The sequence below is a fragment of the Sinohyriopsis cumingii genome, chromosome 2, assembly GCF_028554795.1.
Source record: "Sinohyriopsis cumingii isolate HCF-2022 chromosome 2, ASM2855479v2, whole genome shotgun sequence".
Classification (NCBI taxonomy): Eukaryota; Metazoa; Mollusca; class Bivalvia; order Unionida; family Unionidae; genus Sinohyriopsis; species Sinohyriopsis cumingii.
Window position 1 is genome coordinate 118573082 of NC_142962.1, and position 25855 is coordinate 118598936.

At 40.0% G+C, this 25855-nt stretch overlaps 1 long non-coding RNA gene across 1 annotated transcript in view; it reads right to left on the reverse strand.

Moving 5' to 3' along the window:
- LOC149805686 (uncharacterized) overlaps positions 1-25855 on the reverse strand; it is a 105390-nt gene that overhangs the window by 1969 nt on the left and 77566 nt on the right. The gene's annotated exons all lie outside the window — the stretch shown is intronic.

Here is a 25855-nt window from a genome sequence, read left to right on the forward strand (position 1 = left end):
GAGAATGCTGTCAACAGGATGACTGAATGTAATTGACATGCTTTCGTCATGATTAATTTCTTTCAGAAGGTTCTTGCTCCAATAAAATTGACATGCGTATTATTCATATACGGCTTTAGGCAAATGTATGCACACTTTATACTAGCCTTGCAGTAGATACGAGTTTGCTTGATAGACTGGCCCTTCACCTTGTTATCACATATTTGCCAGTCCGTAATGATAAAGAAATGGCCAGCAGACACTATATTCCGTTTTTAACACGATGTTACTATGACTAATTTACTTCAGTACAACTCTTTGATGGATTGGTAGGTACGACAAAATTATACATTGGACCAACGCTGCTTTCCATCATTTAACGAGTTCTTTGAAATTAAGGTATACCCTAAAGGCTTGTTATTTGCGGGCAAGAGATGTTTTCTATGAAAGGGATAATCTACCTTCACTTTATTTTGCTCAACACTGAACTTGTCTCTACTAGCACTTTATTCATTAATAAAACGATTACTATATAGGGTTTAACGTCATTTTTCAGCACATGATTGGTTATAAAGGGCGGCAACTATATTTGGTTGAGGAAGAACACAGGAAGAACTACTGACCAACGGGAAGGCACTGGCTAACTTTCTCACATACCCACTACGGTCGAGTCAAGACTCAAACTCACGCGGACAGGGATGAAATCTGTTTGCGATCTGTATCACTCGGCCAATCGGGGTTCCGTAATTATAAGTAAACGAAAATTGTAAAGGTACACGCAGGTTACTGTACAAAACCTTTGTATCGTAATAGTAGTAGTAGTAGTGGTGGTGGTGGTGGTGGTGGTGGTAGCGGTAGTAGTAGTAGTAATAGTATGCTTATAAATAAAAAAATACCCGAATACGTATTAGGAAGAAAGATAAGTTCGATGACACAAAGTCAATATTTACATTACGAAGTAATAATTACGCATGTTGATAAGAAGCAATAAGACCACACAAAGAAAAGGCCACACACGGAACCCATCTTAATTAAAATACGGGATTGTGCTTAGAATGATACAACTCATGCCGCGAATATTTTGTCTTCACATTTTAGCACGTGATTTCCGATAGTGAGTGACTACCAAATAATTTCTACGTATGGCAAATCTTTCTCCACAAGTTTAGTTTTCTCAGTACATTGGTTAGATTGATAGTTAGACAGTCATTATCTTTTGAACGATTTGCTATCAGTTCACATAAAGTTACCAGTTACTCTAGAGTCGCCAGAGGAAGGCTAGGTTGCGGTCGCCGACTGGTCACCGTCGCAGATTATTTATTTCGTTGGTCAGTGGTTGAAAATCAAGTTGCTAATATTCGTCCAGGGCACAAAGTTATAACGAAAATGAAAATTTGCTAATATTAATATTTTCTAGTATCAGATTATCGTTATTTATTAACGTTATTTCTTTAAATAAAAAAAACAACAGATTTTCTAATATTAGAAATGGAGAGGGAAGTTTTCTGATAGTATTTAGTAATATATAAATTTAAAAAAAGAAAATCGTGTTCGAATATTAGAAAATCGGCATATTTTCTAACACTAAAAACCGGTGTCCTATTATTATAAATTGATATTCTAATAATATGTCTAATTTCTAATATTAAAAAATATTTTTTCTCTAGTTTAGCCAATTTTCACGTTCTAATAGATATATGTGGATACGCCATCAACCTTCGAACTGTGAATTCCATGTTCTGAATTCTGACGTGTTTGAAAAAGAAAGCGCATACGGGACAATAAACAGTGACTTTATTGAACCGTGTGTAAAATAGATAAGTAAAAACTGATACTGCAGAGGCTGGTGGTATGTTATGTAGAGACAGACATTCTATCGAATATTTCGAATAACTGAACTCATAAGCATAATATTCCACGTCAGATCAATTTTCCAAACAGTCAGGTTTCGTTGATATAAATAATCGGTTTCAGCCCAAGTGCACAAAATAATAAATAACAAAATTTTTTTTGAAAAGCAAAACAAAACAAAAACTATAATATTCAGAATTTGAATTTAAACAGTAAGCCGTCTGTCGAATAGGATCGTTAAACGACATTCCTCTGTGCAGGTAAAAGATCACTCCGTGCTGCTCGAAACAGAGTAGGCGCATCTCGCATCTGCTGAAGTTCAGGGCCGATGAGTGTGAATGAGCACTCTTTGACCGTAATACTCGATGTACAAGGGTGCGCCAATAATTGGTTTTTGTTGTTGTTGTTTTAGGGTTTCACGCCATTTTTCAGCACAGGATAGGCTATACATAGCGGCCAGTATTAATGGTGGAGGAAGAACCCGAGAAAACCCCCGAAAGAACCACTGACCCACGAGAAGCTACCGGCAAACTTTCTCACATATCCACAATGGCCGAGCCCTATACTCGAACCTACTCAGACAGAGGTGAGATGCAGTGATCCGTGACGGAGAGCGCTTTAGACCACTCGGCCACTCGGGGCCCCCCAATAATTGGTAGAGATGTAGAAAGAAAGATATTGATGATTTCTACAAACAGGTCACAACAGACTTCGGTTCCGGTAAGTGAAAGCTTTTGGTTTAATCATGCCTTATCGTTGATCTTGCCTTACAAGTGTCATCTTATTTCGTCATCATAGAATTTCTCAAAATGAATTTTGGAAAATCTTGAGAATACATTTCAACACGTTATTGGCAATAAATATTTTGTTTTAAAACAAAAATAGTCGGATAGAATGATTTTCTTCGTTATTTAATGTCTATAAGGACAAAAACTGAGACATTCACCAACTCGAATGCGTCCGATAGCGGTGTTGATTGTTTGAATGTCAGTGATGACGTCAATGTGAAATTATCAATTGAATAAATGAAAAAATTAGATTGTACTATAATATGCAAAACGAAAAGAAGTCATACAAGCAGTAGGCCTATATGAGTGCCGTGTAACATCATCAGTGGCATTAATAATAGCAGGAGTAGTTGTTGTTGTTGTGGGGTTTAACGCCATTTTTCAGCACGATAGGCTATACATGGCGGCCAGTATTAATGAGCAGGAGTAGTTGAGAGGAAGCAGGAAAAGTTGGGTGGTAGCAGGAGAAGTTGGGTGGTAGCAGAAATCGTTGAGTGGAACCAGAAATAGTTGATGTGAGGTAGCAGAAGAAGTTGAGCGGTAACAGGAATAGTTGAACGGTAGCAGAATCAGCATTTTGTAATTATATTAGTCATGCTGCCTAGGTTAAGTATGGAATGAGTTATCATCTATTATTAAAAAAACAGATTCGCATGAATTATTCTATTAGAGGACCATGTTACATTTATGCATTTATAGCCAAATCTCTGGTTGAGGAAGAAGTTATATTCCGCATCTTCAGTCCATAACAAGTTTATTTCAATAATGCTATCCAATAATGCCATCGAATATTGCCATCAAATAATGCCATCGAATATTGCCATCCAATAATGCCATCAAATATTGCCAATCAAAAATATTATATGTAGCTATCATTTGAAGGTGCAAAATTAAAACAAATGAAGGGGATAATTTAGCTCTGTATGTCATATTTAAGTAAATTACGGTGCAATAATTGCTTTTAAAATGCAGTTGATGAAGGGACAGATAAAGGGTTACGATTTAAATCATCTAGTTATTGATATCGTTTCAGTTTTAATATTGGGTATACTGCATTACATGAAATGTTGTCAACAAGGTTATTTCATCGGTAAAGATATCAGTAATTGCTTTGATTCAAACATACGTCACTAAAATATAAAAATTGCAACAGGAAGTCGCATTTAAAAAAAATGCAAATTAGGAATTATTTTCCTGTTTAAGTATCCTGCTGCTTATTTGTTTAGACCCGTATTGCTTTTAAATCAGCAGGGATTATGCCACTGTAAGACCCAACAAGTCGTTCTCGGCCATTTATTATTTTCTGACATTACTGATTATGGCATTGAAAAAAATGTACAACGGAGAATTTGATAGTAGAAACTTGTCCACGTAGAAACTCTAATTCTAATTTCGAGCGTCTCACAACTAATCATCTCATTTAAGTGGACTGACCTTTAAACTCGGTCGGCCATTTTCGTTTGCTTAATTGCATTCAGTCTTTCTAAACGCTCGCTGCTTTTTAGCAATCCGTCATGCGCCTATCGAACATTCATAAGCGAACTGCTATCCCATGCAGGTTATCTGGCATTGATTTGTCCTGTACGGTTATTCTCCAACATGGCAAGTAATGTCAGAAAATAATAAAAAGAATAATAAAAGGTAGGAGAGAATAACTTGTTGGTCTAAACTACATGATGCTCAGGATCCCAGTACAGGACATTTCTCATATTGTTACTGTTTTCTTTTCTTTTCTAGGACCATGGTGGAACATTGGTTAAGGAGTTGCATTATATTCAATACCACAAGGACGTCAGTTCGATTCCCACTATAGGATCGACTACACCGGTTATTGTATTGTGTCCTTTGACAAGGCACCTATATATTTAAAGTTTTTCTGTGTCCTACAGCACCACCCCACCCCATATAAACCAACCCCATTATCTCCCAATTACTAATCTAGACACGTTTATTCCTAACTAAGTCACTATTTTTAGGATCAAAATTTATTATTTGTTGAAAGTTGGTACATTTTTGCGTACAGTTAGTTAAATGGCGATGCTTTAGGACCACCGAAAACAAAGATTTTGTTTAGAATAAACACTTGTCTGGAAAATCTATTTAAATGCTCAGTAGTACATGTTTATTTTTTATCGTATACGATGGGAATCTGCAGATGTGAACAATTCATATAATTCTTGATCTACCTTATTTTTGCTTTAAGCAAACCAAAATATAATCAACAATTACCCTAGAAATCATATATTAATCGGAAATGCTCCTTTTTTTACCTTTTAATTCAACAAAGACACAAAAAAATGTTATGACATCTGGATATGTTCCCCATTCAAGCAGTTAAATGTGTATACACATCATTTTCAATTCAGAAATAAATGAATACATTTTCCTAGTTATTTGTTTTGGGGAGTTTATTTGTATTGATTGTACCTCTGTTCACGTCTATTTTTATGTTTATTTGCTGCTACTGTGTGGTCGGTTAGCCAGAACTTAGTCACAGAATGAGATTTATTTCCTCGGCACAAGAACGTCTTTCATGTAGGTCAAAGTTTTCACTTTGCCATACTGTAATCATCAGATCATCGCATTTTAACTTACAGGTCATCGGATGTACCGTAATGGAAGTTAATGAAAGATATTTAGGCCCCAGGAAAGGTAATTTACGCTGAACATGCATGACATATCACTGTAAATGGTGCATGAGCCGTTTTCACCGTCCATCTTGTGATCATTACTTAATTACTGGAGGGTAATTTCATACTTCAGTAACATATGTATGGGGAAAGTGATTTGTACGCGATCACCTTTATACACAGAAAATGAAAGTGAACTGATTTGTGCCCTAAGGGTCCCCTGTGTGACGTAGACCGAAAGATGAAGTGTTCAATACGAGGAAGGTGATATGAAATACCTAGAGGGACATGCTTGATGACCTATGTAACAGTAACCAGATATAGAGAAACACCATTACTTCATATTGTCAAAGGAATATGCCTGCAGTGACCAATGACGTGGTTAAGTCCACAAGGAATGTGTTTGATCTGAAGTACGACTATTACAGGTAACATTAGAATTACCACATCGGCAAGCATCTTGTATACATATTTGGAAAGATCCAATTACAGGATGATTCAAATCAGCCTCTCTCGCATCGAAGACTACAAAGTTAAAATAAATTTGAGAGAAATTGTCAGCTGCCATTGGAATAAGACTCAGCTTCTATCGCATCAACGAAGACAAGATAAATTTGAGAGCCTATGTCACCTTCCATGCATAATTTCAACAAACAAAATAATAAACATGAAAGACAAGTGAACTGTATGTGGTGTACTTCACGAATTAGAGACAGAATGGTAAATTGTCTATTAAACAAGTGGCAGCTTTAAGCGTTTTCATTGTATTAAGCTCCAGCTAAACCTGCTTCTAGAACTTGAATCCGGAAAGCAAACTTATCTTGAACCTAATCGCCTCACACGTTTGACCAATATTGTCTCACCCACGGAAGAATAATGCGATATAATCACATAAGTATTACTATTCTGTCATTGACGGCTTTGTCCTCAGAATTTAAGGGGGAGGGGGTAAAGATAAAACATGCATCAACGCAAGGACAAAGCTGCGAAACCAGTTTCAGCGGAATACTTTTATATAGACTTGAGGCAAAGAGTTCTGTCTTCAGTAAGGTACGTTTGATTATAGTAACGGGCTCAAAGATATTTGATTGGATTTTTGTTGGATTTTTTATTTTTTATTTTATTATTAATTTTATGCATGTAAAAAATTGATTCAGGTTTCAAATCTTGAAATATTCTTCGCTTGCAAGCAAATCTCTTGAAGGCTTGCAAAAGTCGTTGAAATAGAGAAAGTCCTCCCATTTATAGTTCCTGTGTCTGAAGACAGTGATGTTATCCATATACAGGTATCTATGTAAATCTGAGTACCTGTTGAGTGACAAAAACATGGATACTGTACAACATGTATGCTCATATTGATGAATCAAGAGATTGTTTTGTCCTTTTGCCTTTTGAAATAAGACACTTTTCAAATATCAAACAGAGTAAGTTGGTAAATTTAAGCGCACAAGTTACGCCGCCATCGCATATGATCCGTGTTGAAATAAAAGTGTCATCCGACCTTGAACTACACTTATTTAGTAGAGAAGACAACTTCACATATTTTGCAAAGTCCTTGTAGGGCCCCGAGTGGTTGAGTGGTCTAAAGCGCTCTCCGTTACGGATCACTGCCATCTCACCTCTGTCTGCGTAGGTTCGAGTCTCGGATTCGGCCAATGTGGTTATGTGAGAAAGCTTGTCAGTAGCTTCTCGAGGGTCGGTGGTTCTTTCCGGTGTTTTCCCGGGTTCTTTCTCCACCAATAATACTGGCCGCCATGTATAGCCTACCATGTGCTGAAAAATGGCGTTAAACCCTGCAACAACAACAACAACAACAACAACATCAGTAAAGTCCTTGTGAAATTATATATGAATTGACACTTTCAACGCTAGTTTGTGACCATGTTTGCTTCTTCTCCTCTGAAGAGCCTAAAATATCAGAGGTCATTTTGGGCGAAACTGTCTCCACTGAATAAAAAGATAGCTGGAATAGGACAAACTGTTGGGTATATTAGGACAGAATTGTTTAGTGAAAGTAATAAGATTGAAATTTTTCTAAATTGTATTAAAGTTAATTTTTGATTAAATTACATTGAAAGTAATTTTCTACTAAAATATACTGAGATTAAATTCATTTATTTCGGTATTACAATTATATACTATTTAATGAAGATTGCGCCCTTATGAGCAAAAAGGCAAAACTCTCTTGCACTATACATTTCCCCTGTATCGCAAGTCAGCAAAATACTACACTCGATAAGTTGTGTAAGTTGCTGAATTAGCGGATTCCTAAAAATTCTCGAACTGACTAATCTATGAGCTCCACGCGTTGATGCGGTAAAATTGTCTGTTTAATGATGTAAATAGATCCAGACGGTAGTCTGTTAGAAACTATGAAGCCTCAGTTTGAGATTCTGGCGCAACTCAAGAACTAGACGCATGACCATATTTGGCTGAGCCCTTAGAAACTGTGTATAAAAGCAAGGAGATCTGTCTGACGAATCAGTCCATTCGTCGGAATCTCAAAGAGGCTTGTATCGTTACAGGTAATATACCGTCTGCGTACTATTTTTTAAATATAGTATAATGAGTTTTAGTGTTAAGATGTTAATCTAACATCGGTACTTTGCACCATTTGATTATTTTACTATTTCTTTACTATTCTTTAATATAATGTATCGGAAAGTTTAATTGTTTGAAGAACGTATTTTTTACTTGTAATTCTATTATTGATTATAGTATAAAAAAGACGTTCGCTACCAACTTCATACTCAGTAATAGCTAATTCAGAAATAAAATACTCTTTAAATAATATAGTTTAATATGTTGACATTTTAGATTAAATTCAGTAAAATATATTTCTATTAAATGATTGCGGTATTAGTATGAAATATTGAATTTTAGATTCTTTAGCTATTCTGAATTTATTCAATATTTAATTATCTGTATTATTTTCTAAAAGGCAGAAATTATACAAATGTATACTGTTGGTAAGTGAAGGAATATCATAGTTTTATTTTTTTTTCTCTTATATCCGTAATTTAAGTTTATGTAGATTGATATTGGAATTTACTTTTATATGTTGAGTATTTCAATAAAATGAGTTCTTGCGTCGGAATCTCAAAGAGGCTTGTATTGTTACAGAATCCCGTACCTTCCGCAAACGCCGTTTTCCCCAAGATGTAGCCGTATCTACACTGTCATGAGTGACAGAAATTTTCAAGAGAGCTTAGACTTCTACTTCTTCTTCATCATCTCTATCTGGTCATGGGAAACAGCATTGCTAAGACTTTTATGAAAGAAACACTAGTCTCATAAAAGGTATATTGAATACGGCAGAATGTTGGGTATATTTAGATTAAACTATGTATACATCATAATTGAAGCCAAATGTCTGCCTATTTCGTGCCAATATTGTTGCTCATGCAATTCAAAAACATTTTCTTGAGATATGCATTTTAGCTGGAATTAAATCTGACAGTATGTTCAGGGATACAATTGTGATATGTCCACTTCGAAAAATGTAGATTGCCGAAGGCAGATCGCTTTGAGTAAATTAACTTGTGGCAGGACCATAACCTCAGAGTCAAGGCCTCGACATTCAACCGCACATGACCTGCTCGAGGATATTTTCATCCCAAAATGATATACTTCTTGACTTCTTATGTGAAAAAATATTTTGCCTCAGAGGTATTATACATGCATGACAGATATAAAACGCCAATCACATGTTGACAGGACTTTATATTTACAATCTGCAGCAAAGGTGGAAGACGCATATAGTTTTATATTTTCCACTCGTTCTTTTGTCTGCCAACCCTTCCTCACATTTTACATTTACGTCAGTTTCACATATATTTTTTGTCAGCGAGTCCTACTACTTCTTAAAAGAAAACTCTATAGTTCCAATAAACTGACCATCATAATTCAGCTCTGTATTTCTATTTAATGGACAATTAGAATTCAGCTCTGTTTTTCTGCTCAAATGACGATTAGAATCCAGCTGTTAATTTTTATTTAAGTGACAATTAGAAGTCAGCTCTGTATTTCTTCTCATTTGGTCTTTAGAATTTAGCCCTGTATTGTACTCAACTGACCATTAAAATTCAACTTGTTTGAGATTAGTATGTTTCCCGGTCAATCACAGACCTAACAATTAAATAGGAAAAAGTCCCCCCCCCCCCCATTTGAAATGGGGTGAGGTGACTGTTTTAAATACGTTATAAATACATGACGAATTTAATGAGGAAATAATGTTATGGCTTAAAAATATAATGCGCAGTTTTAGCTCATTCAGTTGACCATTTTCCACCAATTTTAGACCACTAGCAACGAAGGTCTAGTGAGCTCATGCTATTGGTATGTGTCCGTCGTGCGTCATCCGGCATTCAACAATCAATAATTCAGGCTTTTCTAAACAGAAAAGTCACTAACTAGTTTCAACCAAATTCGGAACCGAGCATCCTGACCAGAAAGATTTGAAACAGATATAAATCATGTCGATCTATTTCAGATATGGCCGACATTACTAAAAGTAGAAGAAGAATTTTTTTTTTAACGAATTCTTCTCAAAATAGCTCTAAATAGAATATGACAAAGTTTGACACTACTGTCAAGAGCATCACGCACAGATTTATTACGGAGAAGATGAAAAAAATCTACTCATCGGACCGAAAATGTAATCTATATTTGTCTTGACTGCCGTCGATTGATGCATGCATATTATTAGCCCCAGGGACACTCAGAAACAATTGAACCTGATCAATATGCAGCACGTGCAGTTTTGAGAACAATTGGGATGAGCATTTACTTGTGTAGTAGACGCGTACTGTGCATTATTTTCTCTCTCATTGGCAAATATTATGAACTTTACGCAGATACTGCGTATTGGCAAATATTATGAACTTTGCATAGATGCTGCATATTGGCAAATATTATGAACTTTACGCAGATACTGCGTATTGGCAAATATTATGAACTTTGCATAGATGCTGCATATTGGCAAATATTATGAACTTTACGTAGATACTGCATATTGGCAAATTATTATGAACTATGTATTGATACTTCATCGCGACAAGACTTCACCACTCTTATATAGATGCACATTTTATATAGCACGTTAAGTAGAGCAAGTACTATGGTCTTGATACAGGAAATTAACAGGATCTTACAGCAAACTGCATTGTCTTACAGTAAATTGCAGTATCGTCGAGTCAACTGCAGTGTCATCCAGTAAGTCATAGTGTATTACAGTAAACTGCAGTAACTTACAGTAAATTATAGTAACATATAGTCAACTACAGTTTCTTACAGTAAATTATAGTATCTTACAGTAAATTACAGAATCTTACAGTAAATTACAGTATCTTATAGTAAATTACATTATCTTACCGTAAATTACAGTATCTTACAGTAAATTACAGTATCTTACCGTAAATTACAGTATCATAGAGCAATATGCAATATCTTTCAGTAAATTATAGTATCTTGCAGTAAACTGCAACGTCTTACAGTACATTACAGTATCTTACTGTCAACTGCAATGTCTTACAGTAAATTACCGTACCTTACAGTAATCTGCAATCTCTTTCAGTGAATTACAGTATCATTGAGTAAATTACAATATCCTACTGTAAATTACAGTATCTTACAGTAAAATATAGTGTTTACAGTAAATTACGGTATCTTACAGTAAGGTACAGTATCTTACCGTAAATTACAGTATCATACAGCAATATGCAATGTCTTTCAGTAAATTATAGTATCTTGCAGTAAACTGCAACGTCTTAGTACATTACAGTATCATACAGCAATATGCAATATCTTTCAGTAAATTATAATATCTTACTGTCACCTGCAACGTCTTACAGTAAATTACAGTATCTTACTGTCAACTGCAATGTCTTACAGTAAATTACCGTACCTTACAGTAATCTGCAATGTCTTTCAGTGAATTACAGTATCATTGAGTAAATTACAATATCCTACTGTAAATTACAGTATCTTACAGTAAAATATAGTGTTTACAGTAAATTACGGTATCTTACAGTAAGGTACAGTATCTTACCGTAAATTACAGTATCATACAGCAATATGCAATGTCTTTCAGTAAATTATAGTATCTTGCAGTTAACTGCAACGTCTTACAGTACATTACAGTATCTTACTATCAACTGCAATGTCTTACAGTAAATTACCGTACCTTACAGTAATCTGCAATGTCTTTCAGTGAATTACAGTATCTTTGAGTAAATTATAATATCCTACTGTAAATTACAGTATGTTACAGTAAAATATAGTATTTACAGTAAATTACGGTATCTTACAGTAAGGTAATCTTACCGTAAATTACAGTATCATACAGCAATATGCAATGTCTTTCAGTAAATTATAGTATCTTGCAGTTAACTGCAACGTCTTACAGTACATTACAGTATCTTACTATCAACTGCAATGTCTTACAGTAAATTACAGTGTCTTACTGTCACCTGCAACGTCTTACAGTAAATTACATTATCTTACAGTAAATTATAGTATCTTACAGTAAACTGCAGTATCGTACAGTATGTCAACCACTCCTAGGCTCCAAACAGATTAATGTGTCTAAGATAATAATTATCCAGTCTATTGTTTCTCTAGTCTCTATCAAGAAATGTGTGAACACGAAATATAGTAATATAGGTTTGGAAGGCTATGGTAATGAAAAGTGAATTTTTGCACACAAAAAAAAATTATTTTGAGAGCTTATGCGATTTGCATCAGATCAAGAGAATGCATACTATAGTGTTGATATACGTTAAGTCTTTTATCAGACTTAGCTAACGGACAGTCAATACTGAAGTACCTGATTCATTCAATATGAAATGGGTAACACATTTACACTTGTCTATAACATATCGTTTGCTGTATGTAATATTTAACTTTTTTGAAACAAAGTGAATATAGTTGTCATTTAACCCTGGAATTTGTCCTTCTTCACATTGGATACATACTGTAATACACTTTATATATCCTTGTTAACGGTGGATCCATTCTGTACTATAATGAAAAGGTTATGTCCTTGCTGACATTTGATACATATTGTACTAGAATGAAAATTGTATATCTTTACTGACAGTGGATACATACTGTACTATATTGAAAATGTCGTATCCTTAATTTACATTGGATTCATACTATACTTCAATGAAAATATTTTGCCCTTGTTGACATCGGATACGTACTGTACTGCAATGAAAGCGCTTGTCCTTGTTGACAGATAATACGTACTGTACAACAATGCCTGTCCCTCTTGACAGTGGATACAAGCTGTACTCCAACGAAAACATTATGTCCTTGTTGACACTGGATGCTGAAAATGTTATATTTGAGGTAAGTAGTGAAAGGGGTCACCCTAGCGACAATGGGAATTAGCATTACAGAGACCCCTGGGTCACTCTAGCGACAATGGAAATTTAACATGGAGAAAAATCGTGGGTCACTCTAGCGACAAGGGGAATTAACATGGGAAAAAACCCTGGGTCACTCTAGCGACAAGGGAAATTGAACATGGGATTTTTTTTTTTAATTTTTTTAAAAAAAAATTTTTTTAAAAAAGGGGTAGGCAATTCAAAGACTATCTCTTTTCGAGAAATATGGCTGGCCCTGAAAAGGGCCTTTGGGTTTTATGTTAATGTATTCATTAACATAAATGGCACCGCATTGGTCTTCTTCTTGTTCTTAGGCTACGTCTCACTGTTGGTCCGTACATCAGCACTCTTTTTAGGCATCCTTGTCTTTCGACGTAGATCCTACGTATCCACAGGCTGGTGTTTGTCCTGTGGACAACGGTCCACTTCGATCGGACATACATGAGCAAGTCTGTCCGAAACATCATGGAAGACACAAGGGTGGATGACTCAACTGTAGTCCACATCTTGAAGCGACGAGAACAGGTGAATCAATGCAGTCAACGGCGCTTATTTATAGGTACAGGTAGGATTGAAACGGATTGAGTTCATTCACCAATCCAAACACGCGTTACAAAATTCAGCCAGCCGCATCCAATCCGAAGAGAGCAGTCTGTGACGTCACGTAGTCAATATAGATCTGCTAGCGCTTGTGTGCAGTCAATCTATGCGACAGTCATTCAACATGACGGAAACTCAGAAAACGATCCATTGGGGTGCACCAGCAGGGGAGACTGCCCAAGGGAACTCGGACTTACTTTCAGAAGAGGTGAATTGGGATTTTGTGGATTTTCTCTCTTCGCAAGAATTTGTTCCGGAACCTTCGTTACTTTCTTCATTACCGCAAGTGGAGAATTTTAGACAGAGACAGAAAGAAGAATTGGAGAAATTTATACAACGACAAAAGGAAGCGGAACAGACTTTTCTCCTACAGCAACAGCAACAAGAAGAAGAGGTAAGAAAAAAACAACAGCAACAACAGCAAGAAGAAGTAGCAGCAAAGAAACAAGAGGGTGAAAATGAAACGGTCACGGTACTGTTGGACATTTTAGCGGAGTTAAGAAGTCTGAAACAAATGTATCAGACTTCTTTATCACGACCGAAGAGAATACGACCTTCCCGAGCCAAACATGTCAACCCTGTGACTAAGCCTACCGTACCACCCTTAGTGATTTCAACCCAATCATTATCATCATCAACATTACGCAGTCCAGAAGTAGGCCTTGGCCGTGGCAAAGGCTTAAGGCAGTTAAAATTGATTGCTTAAACTCACCCCTACACCATGAAGAAAAAAGGCCCTTTTCAGGGCCACCCACATTTCTCGAAAAGAAATACAATTTCAATTTGCCAATAACTCAAAAAAAAAACTCACCCATGTTACCCTTTTAATACGTGTCTGTGTATGAGTGCGTGAGTGTAGCTTCTTATTTTAAAATCACAACTCAAAGACACTTACCTTATATCATTCATTTATTCTTTTCTCCATTTTTTACAATCCAATTCACAATTTATAACACAACACTTTAATAAAAAGTTCATTAATTTCTTCTTTTCTCCTTGTTTAGTCTCTCTGTTTTTTGAATTTCTTCACCTTCGCACTCTTTTCCTCTTCTTCCTCCTCGCTTTCTTCCCTTCTTCTTTTTTTCTCCTGTTTCTTTTTCTTCACCTGTCTTCTTTCTTCCTCAGAAGAATCCCTCTCTTCCTCTAAAGAATCCCTCTCTTCTTCTGAAGAATTCCTCTCTTCTTCTGACTCCTCTTGTTTCTTTTTGGGGCAATCTGGAGACCAATGTCCTTTTTCTTTACAATAATAACAGGTATCTTGACTTTTGTCTCTTTTATCCCCTGTTTTTTTTCTTTTTTGACGGTCTGGACACTCTGAAGACCAATGCCCTTTCTTCTGACAGATATAGCAAGTATCTTGACTTTTATCTCTAAAGGAAGGAGAGTAGTCCGTAGGCTGGTCTGAAGAGAATTTTCTAATGACCCCTCGCAAAGCTCTGACGAAACGTTCCATCTGGTCAGTCTCTTCCATCGTTGTGCTCGGCTCGAGAGTGAAATGAATAGTGAAAGGACAAGACACACACCCTTTTATATACGCTGGTCTGCTATGACTATAAAGTAGTTTATGGTGTTTGAACTTGAGTCATTTGACTTTTTGCTTTCAAGATGAAACGATCCCATTCATTCGAGAAGAAAGAAGAAGAAAGTAAGAGGCAGAAACGTGATCTATCGCCTCGTACCAGGGCTGAGATCTTGGCACAAATTCATGCCAGTGATTTTGAAGAGGACATGAGTGAACCAGAATCCGAACCCTCTAAACCAATTTCATCACCCTTAGTCAACCCTGAAAATTACTATTCCATTCGAGAGACGGAAAAGCGCTCCTCTAGAAAATTTAGAACTACGGCTTACAAATACACGGTGAAGTTTAAAGATTTCAAGGCTGAAGTGCCGTTAGAGAAAGCAGAAGTGTTCATCACCGAGGTGTGGGATTCTTTGCTCACTGCACTCAAGCGACAATGTCAACCCAAAGAAGACGATCGCTTGAGACTTTCCATACAACACGACGGTTTGAAATCCCCTGTTTGGATCGAGTTTAGCACCCCGGCAGAATTGACTGCTTCCAAAGTCATGGACAAGATTCAACACGTACAACAATCTAATGATCAGTTTGACATCACCGATGGTAAAGCTACACTGGACATGACCCACGTCTCTCCTCCTCAAGGGACAGGACGCAAAAAGATGTTATTGGTGGACGACCTTCGCAACACCAAAACAAGTCTCGTCCGAATTCACAACCCTCAAGACCAGATGTGTTTAGCCCGTGCCATCGTGGTGGGACGAACCTATGCCAACAAGAACGACACGGTAGAATGGAAAAGAACCTGGAAAACTATTCAACGTTCCGACCGAGCCAAACAACGAAATGAAGCAGAACTCCTGTTACAACAAGCCGGACTGTCCAAAGACACACCCTGCGGCATTCCTGAGATGCAAAAATTGCAAGATGTCCTAGCTCCACGATACACCTTGAAAGTGCACCCTCAAGAAGTGCGCGGACCTCTGTTGTTTCGAGGCCAAGACTTTAAGGACGGAAAATACATTCATGTCTATTATCACGATGAACATTTCGATACCATTACCAGTATCACTGGATTCCTGCGATATGTTTATTATTGTGAGAAATGTGACTATGGTTATAATAATCGAGAGCAACACAAACATTGTGGATGGAAATGCTCAGGATGTTTGGCCTCTCCACCCTGTCTGAGCGAAGAACCAGTGCCTTGTTCAACTTGTCTGCGCACGTTTGTCAGCCCTACCTGTTACCAACAACATTTGAAGACGCAAGGTTCACAGAAGAAATGCGCTTGTCAACTGCTGAGATTGTGCCCTACGTGTGGACAAGGCATACGTACCAATAATACCAAGGCACACGTATGTTCAGGAAAGAAAAAATGTCACATTTGTCACCACATCGTGGACTTGGAACACGAATGTTACGTGCAGAAATACCAACCCCCACCAGAGAAAGAGGATGGTCACAAGAAGAAAGGCAATTTCATCTTTTTCGATTTCGAATGCATGCAAGAAACCGGCATTCACATTCCTAATTTCTGCGTGGCTCATCGAGCGTGCGAGAAGTGCATTCAAGAACCTATCTTCAGTCATTGCCCTCACTGCAGCAAGATTCCTGGAGGGCGTGAAAAAATCTTTCGGGGACCAAACACGTTAGCCGATTTTGCCCAATGGGTCTTAGACCCCGTCGACAAGACGTGGAGCCAAGAGGACATCGAACGTTACCGAGATTGTCATCGCCATGCCACGGTGATGGCTCACAATTTCTCCGGATACGATGGACAGTTTCTTCTCAGATACTATACGGAACAAGGCACCGAGCGTCCTAAAGTGACTTTGAACGGAGCCAAAATCATTTTCATGCAAGTGGGACAAGTACAGTTTAAAGATTCGATGAGCTATTTGGCCATGCCTTTGAGTCGAATGCCTAAAACGTTTGGAATGACAGAAATGGCTAAAGGGTACTTTCCACACTTTTTCAATACGGAAGCCAACCAACACGCCGTTCTACCCCATTTACCAGAGGCTCACTATTACGACCCCGACAACATGCGTACCGAACAACGAGAAGCTTTCTACGCTTGGTACCAGATTCACGCCTCGGACCCTTTCGACTTTCAGGAAGAAATGCTAAAGTATTGTCGTTCCGACGTGGACATTTTACGGCGTTGCTGTGGAAAATTTCGAGAACTGTTCATGGAACACGGAGGGGTCGATCCTTTGAAAGAAGCTTGCACCATTGCCAAAGCGTGTTCCTTAGTGTATCGACAACGATTCATGCCTGAAAAGACCGTGGCTGTCATCAGTCCTCAAACGACCCACTTTGTCAAACGTCAATACTCGGTCAAAGCCCTACGCTGGTTACATTACTTGTGCGACAAGGAAGACAAGTGGATTCAGCATGCCCGCAACGGAGGAGGCGAAAAGACCATCGGAACGTATTCGGCCGATGGCTGGGACTTAGAAAACCCCAAGATCGTGTACGAGTTTAACGGTTGCTTATTTCACGGATGTCCCGTCTGTTACCCTGATCGTAGCACTAAAAATCAGTTTTTACAACGAACCATGGAAGACTTGTACCAGGACACTTGTCAGCGACGCCTAAAGTTGGAACAGGAAGGATACCAAGTGGTGGAAATGTGGGAACACGAGTACGATCACCGTACGAAAACCGATCCCGAGTTTAAACGCCTCGTGGAAAGTTACCAGTTCATGGACCCGCTGAACCCGAGGGATAGTTTGTACGGAGGAAGGACCAATGCCACCTGTTTGCTGTACCAAGCCGACGAAGAGAAAGGAGAAGAAATCAAATACTTGGACGTGTGTTCGCTGTATCCCTACGTGTGCAAATATTGTCGCTTTCCTGTAGGGCACCCGCAATTGCTGACGGAACACATCGACCTGAAAAACATTCGACAATACGAAGGCTTGATCAAGTGTAAAGTTTTGCCTCCCACGAACCTGTACCATCCCGTCTTACCTCACCATTGTCAAGGCAAACTGATGTTTCCCTTGTGCCGTACTTGTGCCGAAACGTGCAACCAAGACCAACCTTGCCATCACAGCCAGGAAGAACGGGCCTTGACGGGAACCTGGGTCAGCGTAGAATTGTTCAAAGCTCTGGACATGGGATACCAACTGTTAGAAGTGTACGAAATTTGCCACTTTCCCAAGACACAACAATACCGCAAGGGTGACCCCACGCAGAAAGGCATTTTCGCCGACTACGTGGATGCCTTTTTGAAACTGAAGCAAGAAGCCAGCGGCTATCCTTCCTGGTGTCACACTCCCGAAGACCAAATACAATTCAAAGAGAAATACTACGAACAAGAAGGCATCACTTTAGACCACATCGAGAAAAACGAAGGCAGGCGATCGTTTGCCAAAGTGATGTTAAATTGCTTGTGGGGTAAAATGGCACAACGACCGTGTTTACCCAAGACGGAATATTTGACAGAACCTTCCCGCTACTTCCAGATGATTCACGACAAAACCAAATACATGAAACACGTGGACGTCGTTCGAGAGAATTTGATCTTGGTCAATTACGAAGAAGATCTGGACTTTGTACAAGACGACCCTTTTGGAAATGTCATCATTGCGGCTTACGTGACAGCCCATGCTCGCTTAAAATTGTACGAAGCTTTAGAACTGTTAGAAGAACGCGTCCTGTACTTTGACACGGACAGTTGCATTTACATCCATCACCCGATTCAACATCACCCTAGCATCGAAGGAGACCGTTTAGGAGCCTGGACAGACGAGCATCCCGACGACAAGATTCTAAGTTTCGTCAGTGGCGGTCCCAAAAATTACGGCTACGAATACCGTGACAAACAAGGAGAAGTGCACACGACGTGCAAAGTGAAAGGACTGACTCTGAATTATCGTACCAGTCGAGTGGTCAACTTTGGGGTATTGAAAGAAGCCTTGCAATCGGGAGAGGATGGAAACTTTAAAGTGACCACCTACCAACCGAACAAAATTGTACGTTTACCCACTCACCACATCGTCAGTCGGCCCTTGGAAAAAGTCTATCAAATTGTATACCAGAAGCGAGTTCGACTTCCCAATCATTTCACCTTACCGTACGGTCACGTCGGTATTGGTCTGTATATAAAAAAGGAACCCTAGGCAAGATCGATAGTTCATTGTGACTACCAAGACCGAGCGAACAAGATGAATACTTTGAAAAAGACATCGTTTCAGTTTGGGGATTGTAAAAAAGTTGTATCTTCCTCTAGTGTGACTAATATTGGATGGATAAGACCCATGCATTGCGACGGAAAATGTCCGGAAGGAAACTGCGATTGTCCATGTGGTTACCATTGTAATTGCGTCACGGAGTTTGCAGACGAGTGCGATTGTGAGCCTTGCGATGGGACCGATGCTGTACCTTGTGACCTGAGCGATGCCGTAAAGCATCATGGGAACTTTAGTGCCCCTACCCCTGTCATGGAAAGTGATGCTGTGCGTGTCAAACCTGTGGGATGCAAAAGCGATGCTGCTCGTCCTCTTGGACATTTTACTGGGTTTCGTTTTAAAGGGGAATGTCGACCTTCACGTCTACCTCCCTACGGATGTCATCCAGCCCTGAGCAAACTCCTACCCATGTCACTCAACCCTCATCGAAACGAACCTGTGAAAAACGAATATTCGTTTCCTGTGCGTTCGTCGGAATACTGCGACTTTGAAAATCGTCTTCAATCGTTCAAAGGAAAATGGCCAAAGTATCTGGGAGGACCGACCCCCGAAGAATTAGCCAGAGCCGGATTTTTCTACTTGGGCGAAGGAGATAAAGTCAAGTGCTTCAGTTGCGGTGTGTCACTTCACCACTGGGAACCGCAAGATTCGGCCTACGTAGAACATGCTCGATGGTCACCGAATTGTCATTACTTACCTTTAGTGGGACCGAGACATTGAAGTAACTTCTTACCATAATCATCTGTTCATGGATACTTTACAAGAGAACATTTGTGCTTTGCCTGTGGAGTTGAGAGAACGCATTTACCGAGAGCTGGTCAAAATACAAGTGAAACGTAAAGAACAATTGCATCCGATACGTCACCGGTGTTTGAACCACTGGTACCTGAAGGCTATACAAGGACTGATTCAATTGAAAGTGTTCCATTGGACAGACATTGATCAACGACCTCCTGGTTATAAAAAGGAATGGTTTGGTATTGACGATTCTATCTACTACATTGTAAACGTATTGCATCGAATTCCAGAGGAAGAGTTAACGAATTACCAACATCTTTCACACAATGTCAACTTGGTGAAAGAGGAAACTTCTGAACGAATTGTAATGTGTAGATTAGTGACTCAACGATTTAAATTCGACACTGAAGTGAAACCATGTTTGTGCAAAGAGTACATTTCTTGTGTCAGACCAAAGAGGATTTAGTATGACCTATTCATGGATACTTTACAAGAGAACATTCGTGCTTTGCCTGTGGAGTTGAGAGAACGCATTTACCGAGAGCTGGTGAAAATACAAGTGAAACGTAAAGAACAATTGCATCCGATACGTCACCAGATCTTTAACCACTGGTACTTGAATGGTATAAGAGAACTGATTCGTCAGAAATTCTTTCAATGGTCAGACATTGTTCAAAACTTTGAGGTCGCTAATGATCGACATGTTCATAATTATGGTTACTTCGAGATTCACCTACAGCAATACATTGAGGAAGACAAGTTAAAGGATTACCAACATATTTTACGTGGAATCTACTTAGAGGAAGAGGAAACACCTAAACGAACTCTGACGTTTCGGTTACAGTATGCAAGATTTAGATTCCCTACTGGAGAACGAAGATCTCTGGCTAGAAAGTACGTCTATTGCATCCGAAAAAAAGAGAATATAAAAACAGGCTGCCATGCCACGGTTTATGTCACATGTCATCCAACAGATTCCGTGGAAGGAACTCAATGACCATATTCAAACCGTGGATCATTACCATCAATTATTACAAGAACTGTATCCATTCAATTTTGGACGACAAGTGGTGTGTGTCTTAGTGACTTGTTTTCTGGGATTTCGTTTACCAGCCGATTCTTTGTGGACTCTTTACGATCAGTACTTACCACCTCCATGGCCTTAAATGGTCACGAAAAACTCCTTTTGCTCAAAGCCTTGCGTTTTCATCTGGATACTTCTCGACCTCAACAGGAAAAAAAGATTCGTCAACTTTTAGCGACCCAAGACGTGTATGACGATGTGTGTGTAGCTTGTGACTTACACCCTCATTGGACAGATGTTCGTGATTGGAAAAAGGGGGGTTTTGAGGCTTGGACCCAAGAAGTGGCCCAGTATGCACAAGAGTTGTTCAAGGAAAAAAGTTACTTTTCAACCTGTGTTAGTGACGGTGCCAGAAGAACCCGTCACCGAGAACAACCACTCGCTTCAGGACAGGACTGTCATGGACATGCCTGAAAGGTCATTCCGGGAGGACACTTGTGTGACAATACCTCATGTAGAGACTGTAAGAACATTACACACTGTCCCTAGGACATCTTGGTTAACCAAAACATGTTGTACAGACACTTGTTTATATTCCACTTTGATCGCTTTGCTGTGTTTTATATTCCTGTACATCACTATTTGGGTTGTATGTATTTTTGTCTTTCGTGTTCATATTTGAAACATTCAATAAACGTGTTCTGAAAAAGTATATAAACTCTTGTCTTGTTTGTTTTTTCGTGTCACAAGTGACATTTCTCATACCATGGCTACCTCTGCTGTCTCTGCTCCCTCTTCCTCTACTGTCAAAGTCATCGACGAACACTTAGATCGTGCCAGTTGGGAGGCTTTGTATCTTCGCCATCCCTTTAACATGCTCATTGCTGGACCTAGCGGTTCAGGCAAAACCGAATTCGTCAAACGTTTGATCGAACATAAACATCATTTGATCGATCGGCCCCCTCAACGGATCGTGTGGTGTTACAAAGAGTGGCAATCGGCGTACAGCCTCTTGCGAGAAAGTCAAGGCGATTCCATCGTGTTTGTGGAAGGCATTCCTAAAGAAGACGACGGCATCGTCTCTGACTCCCGTCTAACCCATTTGGTCATTTTCGACGACATGTTAGGAGAAGACGAAGAAGAAATTAAATTGTGGTTTACGCGCAAAGGGCATCACCGTAATGCCAGTGTCGTTTACATCACCCAAAATTTGTTTCAACAAAGTAAAGCCCATCGCACCATCAGTCTCAATGCGCATTACGTTTGTTTAAAAGCCCTCGAGATAAATCGCAAGTGCAAGTCTTAGCCAAACAGTTAGGAACGCCTTGGCTGACTCAGGCGTACGACGATGCCACTCAAACGCCACACGCCTATTTACTCGTCGATTTGAAACCTACGACCCCCGAGGATTTGCGATTTCGTACCCACTTGTTTCACCACTGGTGCCAAGACGGAGGGCCTGTCCTGTACACGTCTCCGTCCTCGACTTCATTTCACTCCCCATGAAAAAAATCTATAAAAACCTCAGACCCTTTTTCGTCTGTCTCACACAGTGTGAACATGACGTCCCTTCAGTCGCATCTTCCCGTCAAATTGATTCGTGCCTTGTATGGCATCAGCCGAGAAAAAGATCCACAAACACGAGCCCGTGTCTTAGAAGCTAGTCTCAAAGAAGTCTTACGATGGTTCACGGTGACGGCACGTCAATTACTCCAAGGAATCATTCAGATTCCTCATCAAACCCAACGCTTTTTCGATCGAAACAAAGTCGCTTTGGTCCAACTGGCCGATCCCCGCATTGACACTCAAACCAAAAAACAAATCATTTTGAAACCTGGAGGGAGCGGTACTCTAGGAGGGGTCATCATTCGCTCACTCTTAAGATGGGATCCTAATGCCCCCAAAGTTATCCCCAAGACAAAAGTTCAACGAAGCCCCAAGAAGAAAAAGAAAAAGACCAGGTCCCCAAGAAGAATAACTTCTCCAGTGGCAGGACCCTCCTCTTACCAGACACCACCCCGGAAAAAGAAAAGAAGCCCCCAGAAAAAGAAACAGAGAAAAAGTCCCCAGAAAAAGAAAAGTCCACAGAAGAAAACTAGTCGCAAGAGAGGCACTTCGGCCAGGACGCAACCTTACACTCGCAAACCACGACCTGCCACGGCAGTGACTGCGTCTCCGGCATCCTCACGTTCATCCACTTCTCCGTTGATGACACCCAGAACTGAAGAGTACTTGGAGACGTTGATCACACCAAGAACATCTCCGTTGATGACCCCCAAAAGAACTTCCCCAGTGGCAGGACCCTCCAATTTAGTGGCAGTGGCTGCTGCTCACAAAGTACCTTCTCCCAAAATCAAAGTCCAAGAAAGATCGGGCATGTTACAAAGTTTACTGGATTTGTCCAAGCAAGAACTGGCTCGATTTAGTCCGTTGCGTACCCCTGCACGACGTGTCATGCCTGTCCTCAAACTGATAAAACGTAAAGACAATCAGTGGCGACGCGTTCCAGTATAAAAAGAGCCTGTGACCAAGTCTGGGTATCAGTGAACTTGTAAAAGATGTCACCTCCAAGAAGCCACAAAAGAAAGAGACAAAGGCAGACGCGTCATCCGACAAAGCGCTTAGCCAAGCATCGACATTACCCTAAGAAAAGACACAGTCGTTCCAAGAAAAAGAGGCGTCAACAAAGGGGAGGATTCCTTGGCGATTTTGGGAAAAACATTGTCACCTTTATGACAAAGCGATAGTCCCAAAAAAAAGATAAAAGGGTGTGCGTTAAGTCATCGACGTTAGTGTCTGTTCGGTGAATGTCCCGGAACCCACAAGGAAAAAATGTCACCCTCCAGAAAACCCCAAGGAAAGAAAAGGAAAGGACTGCCACCACGTTTAGCTAAACATGGGGACCTGTTATCTGTCCTGTCCAAAGCTTCTCCACCCCTACGAAAAAAACTCATTCAAACGGCCTCCAAAGAGGTCATCGATACCGTCTGCGAATGTTGTTTGAACGTTTTGAAAGGCACGATCCCTTTGTCCAAACACCAGAAACAATGCTTAGGCAAACATCGTCACGTTCTTCGCCAAATGGTTCAAAAGAAAATTCCCATTCGTCAAAAAAAGAAGATGTTGGTTCAACGTGGAGGCATTTTGCCTCTCTTGTTAGGCCCCATACTGAAAGGAGTCTTGGGAACCATGTTGGGAGGACTGATGGGAGCAAGATAAAAAGGCCTTCGAAAGTCCCAAGATCTCAGAATTGACCCCTGACAACCCCATGGAAGGACGAAAACTAGCTTTAGTGCCTTACAAACGATGGATGGAATACCATCGGTGGCAAGAACAACGCACCCCGCATTTACCTCCCAATCCCAATTTGAGCGAGATGTCCCAGTTACAACACGAATTGCAGTCCTTGATGGATCGCCAAGATTTGTCCGAAACAGAAAAATCGCAAAAGTACGGTCAACTCTTGCAACGACTGCAACTCTTTCACCAGAAAGCTTTAGACGAAACAGCTCTACCCACTCTGAAAGATTTTAAGACCTTGATGAAAAGTCCAGCACCATCACCAGTACCAGTACCAGTACCAGTGGTCAAGACAGAAAAAGGAGAAGAAGAAGAGGAAGGGTTTCTAACTCCACCAGAAAAAGTACGCAAGTTAACAACACCACCTACCTCCAGTATTGGATGGATTAAAAAGATGATGGCCACCCCTTCTTCATCACAAGAGAAAAAGAAAGTGAAGACAGAAGTGAAACAAGAACCGATATCCCCTGCTCAGACATCCTCCTCTTCGACACCTATTGCCGGTCGCACACGCAAAGCCTTGCAATCCAAGAAAATACCCCAAGAGAAAAAGAGTAGCCTCTTCCAAGAGTGGGTGCCTTATTAACACAAAAAAATGGAAAAAGTCTTAGCCAGCATTTACTACGATCCCTCGCATTCTGCAGGTTACGCAGGAGTTCAAAAATTGTATCGTGCTGCCAAAACTCGACTGAAAAGTCTCCGTTTACCTCAAGTGCAACGATGGTTACAAGAACAAGCTACCTACACTTTACACAAACCCATTCGACGCAAGTTTGCCAGAAGTCGCACCCGAGTGGAAGGCATCGATCATCAATGGCAAGCCGATTTAGCCGATGTCTCTCATTTGGCCAGCTACAATCGCGGCTACAAATATTTGTTTTGTGTCATCGACGTCTTTTCCAAATTTGCCTGGGTCGTGCCTTTGACTTCCAAATCGAGCAGCGAGTTAGTGCGAGCCCTGCAACGGGTGTTGAAACAAAGCGGTCGTCGCCCTCTTCGATGGCAAACGGACAAAGGCACCGAATTTCTGAACCAAGCTTTCCAAAAAGAATTAAAGAAACGTGACATTCATTTTTTTACCACCGAGAATCCCGAAACCAAAGCCAGCATCGTGGAACGTTTTCAACGTACTTTGAAAGAACGCATGTGGAAATATTTTACGCATCACCACACTCTGAAGTACATCGACATCTTACCGCACCTGGTGCAAGCGTACAACCAATCTTACCATCGAAGCATCGGACGTGCCCCGCAAGACGTGACTCCCGACAACGAAGTGCTGGTGTTCGAGCGTCTGTTTGGTACGTCCCCGACGAGGGCTGTCCCCAAAAAAAGTGGAGAGTTGGTCGTAGGAGATTGGGTGCGCATTGGCAAAACCAAACGCACTTTCGACAAAGGTTACTTACCTAACTGGACGACCGAATTGTTTCGCGTCACTGGACGAGTGCATGGCCGTCATCCTGCCGTCTATAAATTGGAAGACATGAACGGAGAAGTACTCAAAGGAACGTTTTATTTGCCCGAGTTACAACGTGTCACCAAAAAAGAAGACGACGTGTACGACATCGAAAGCATTCTCGAACGCAGAACCCGTAAAGTGGGCAAACGACGTGTCAAAGAAGTCAAAGTACGTTGGAAAGGATATCCACCCAGTTTCGATTCTTGGATCGACGCTTCGCAAGTCATCGACTATAAAAAGAAGAAGTGACCATCATGCCCTTTCACACAGCAGACGCAGCTACGTCGACCAGTCCTTCTTCCCCTAGTTCTTCTGTGCAAGATTTACAAAAACAACCCTTGTGGGTGTGGTGTGGAGAACGTGTGCCTAAA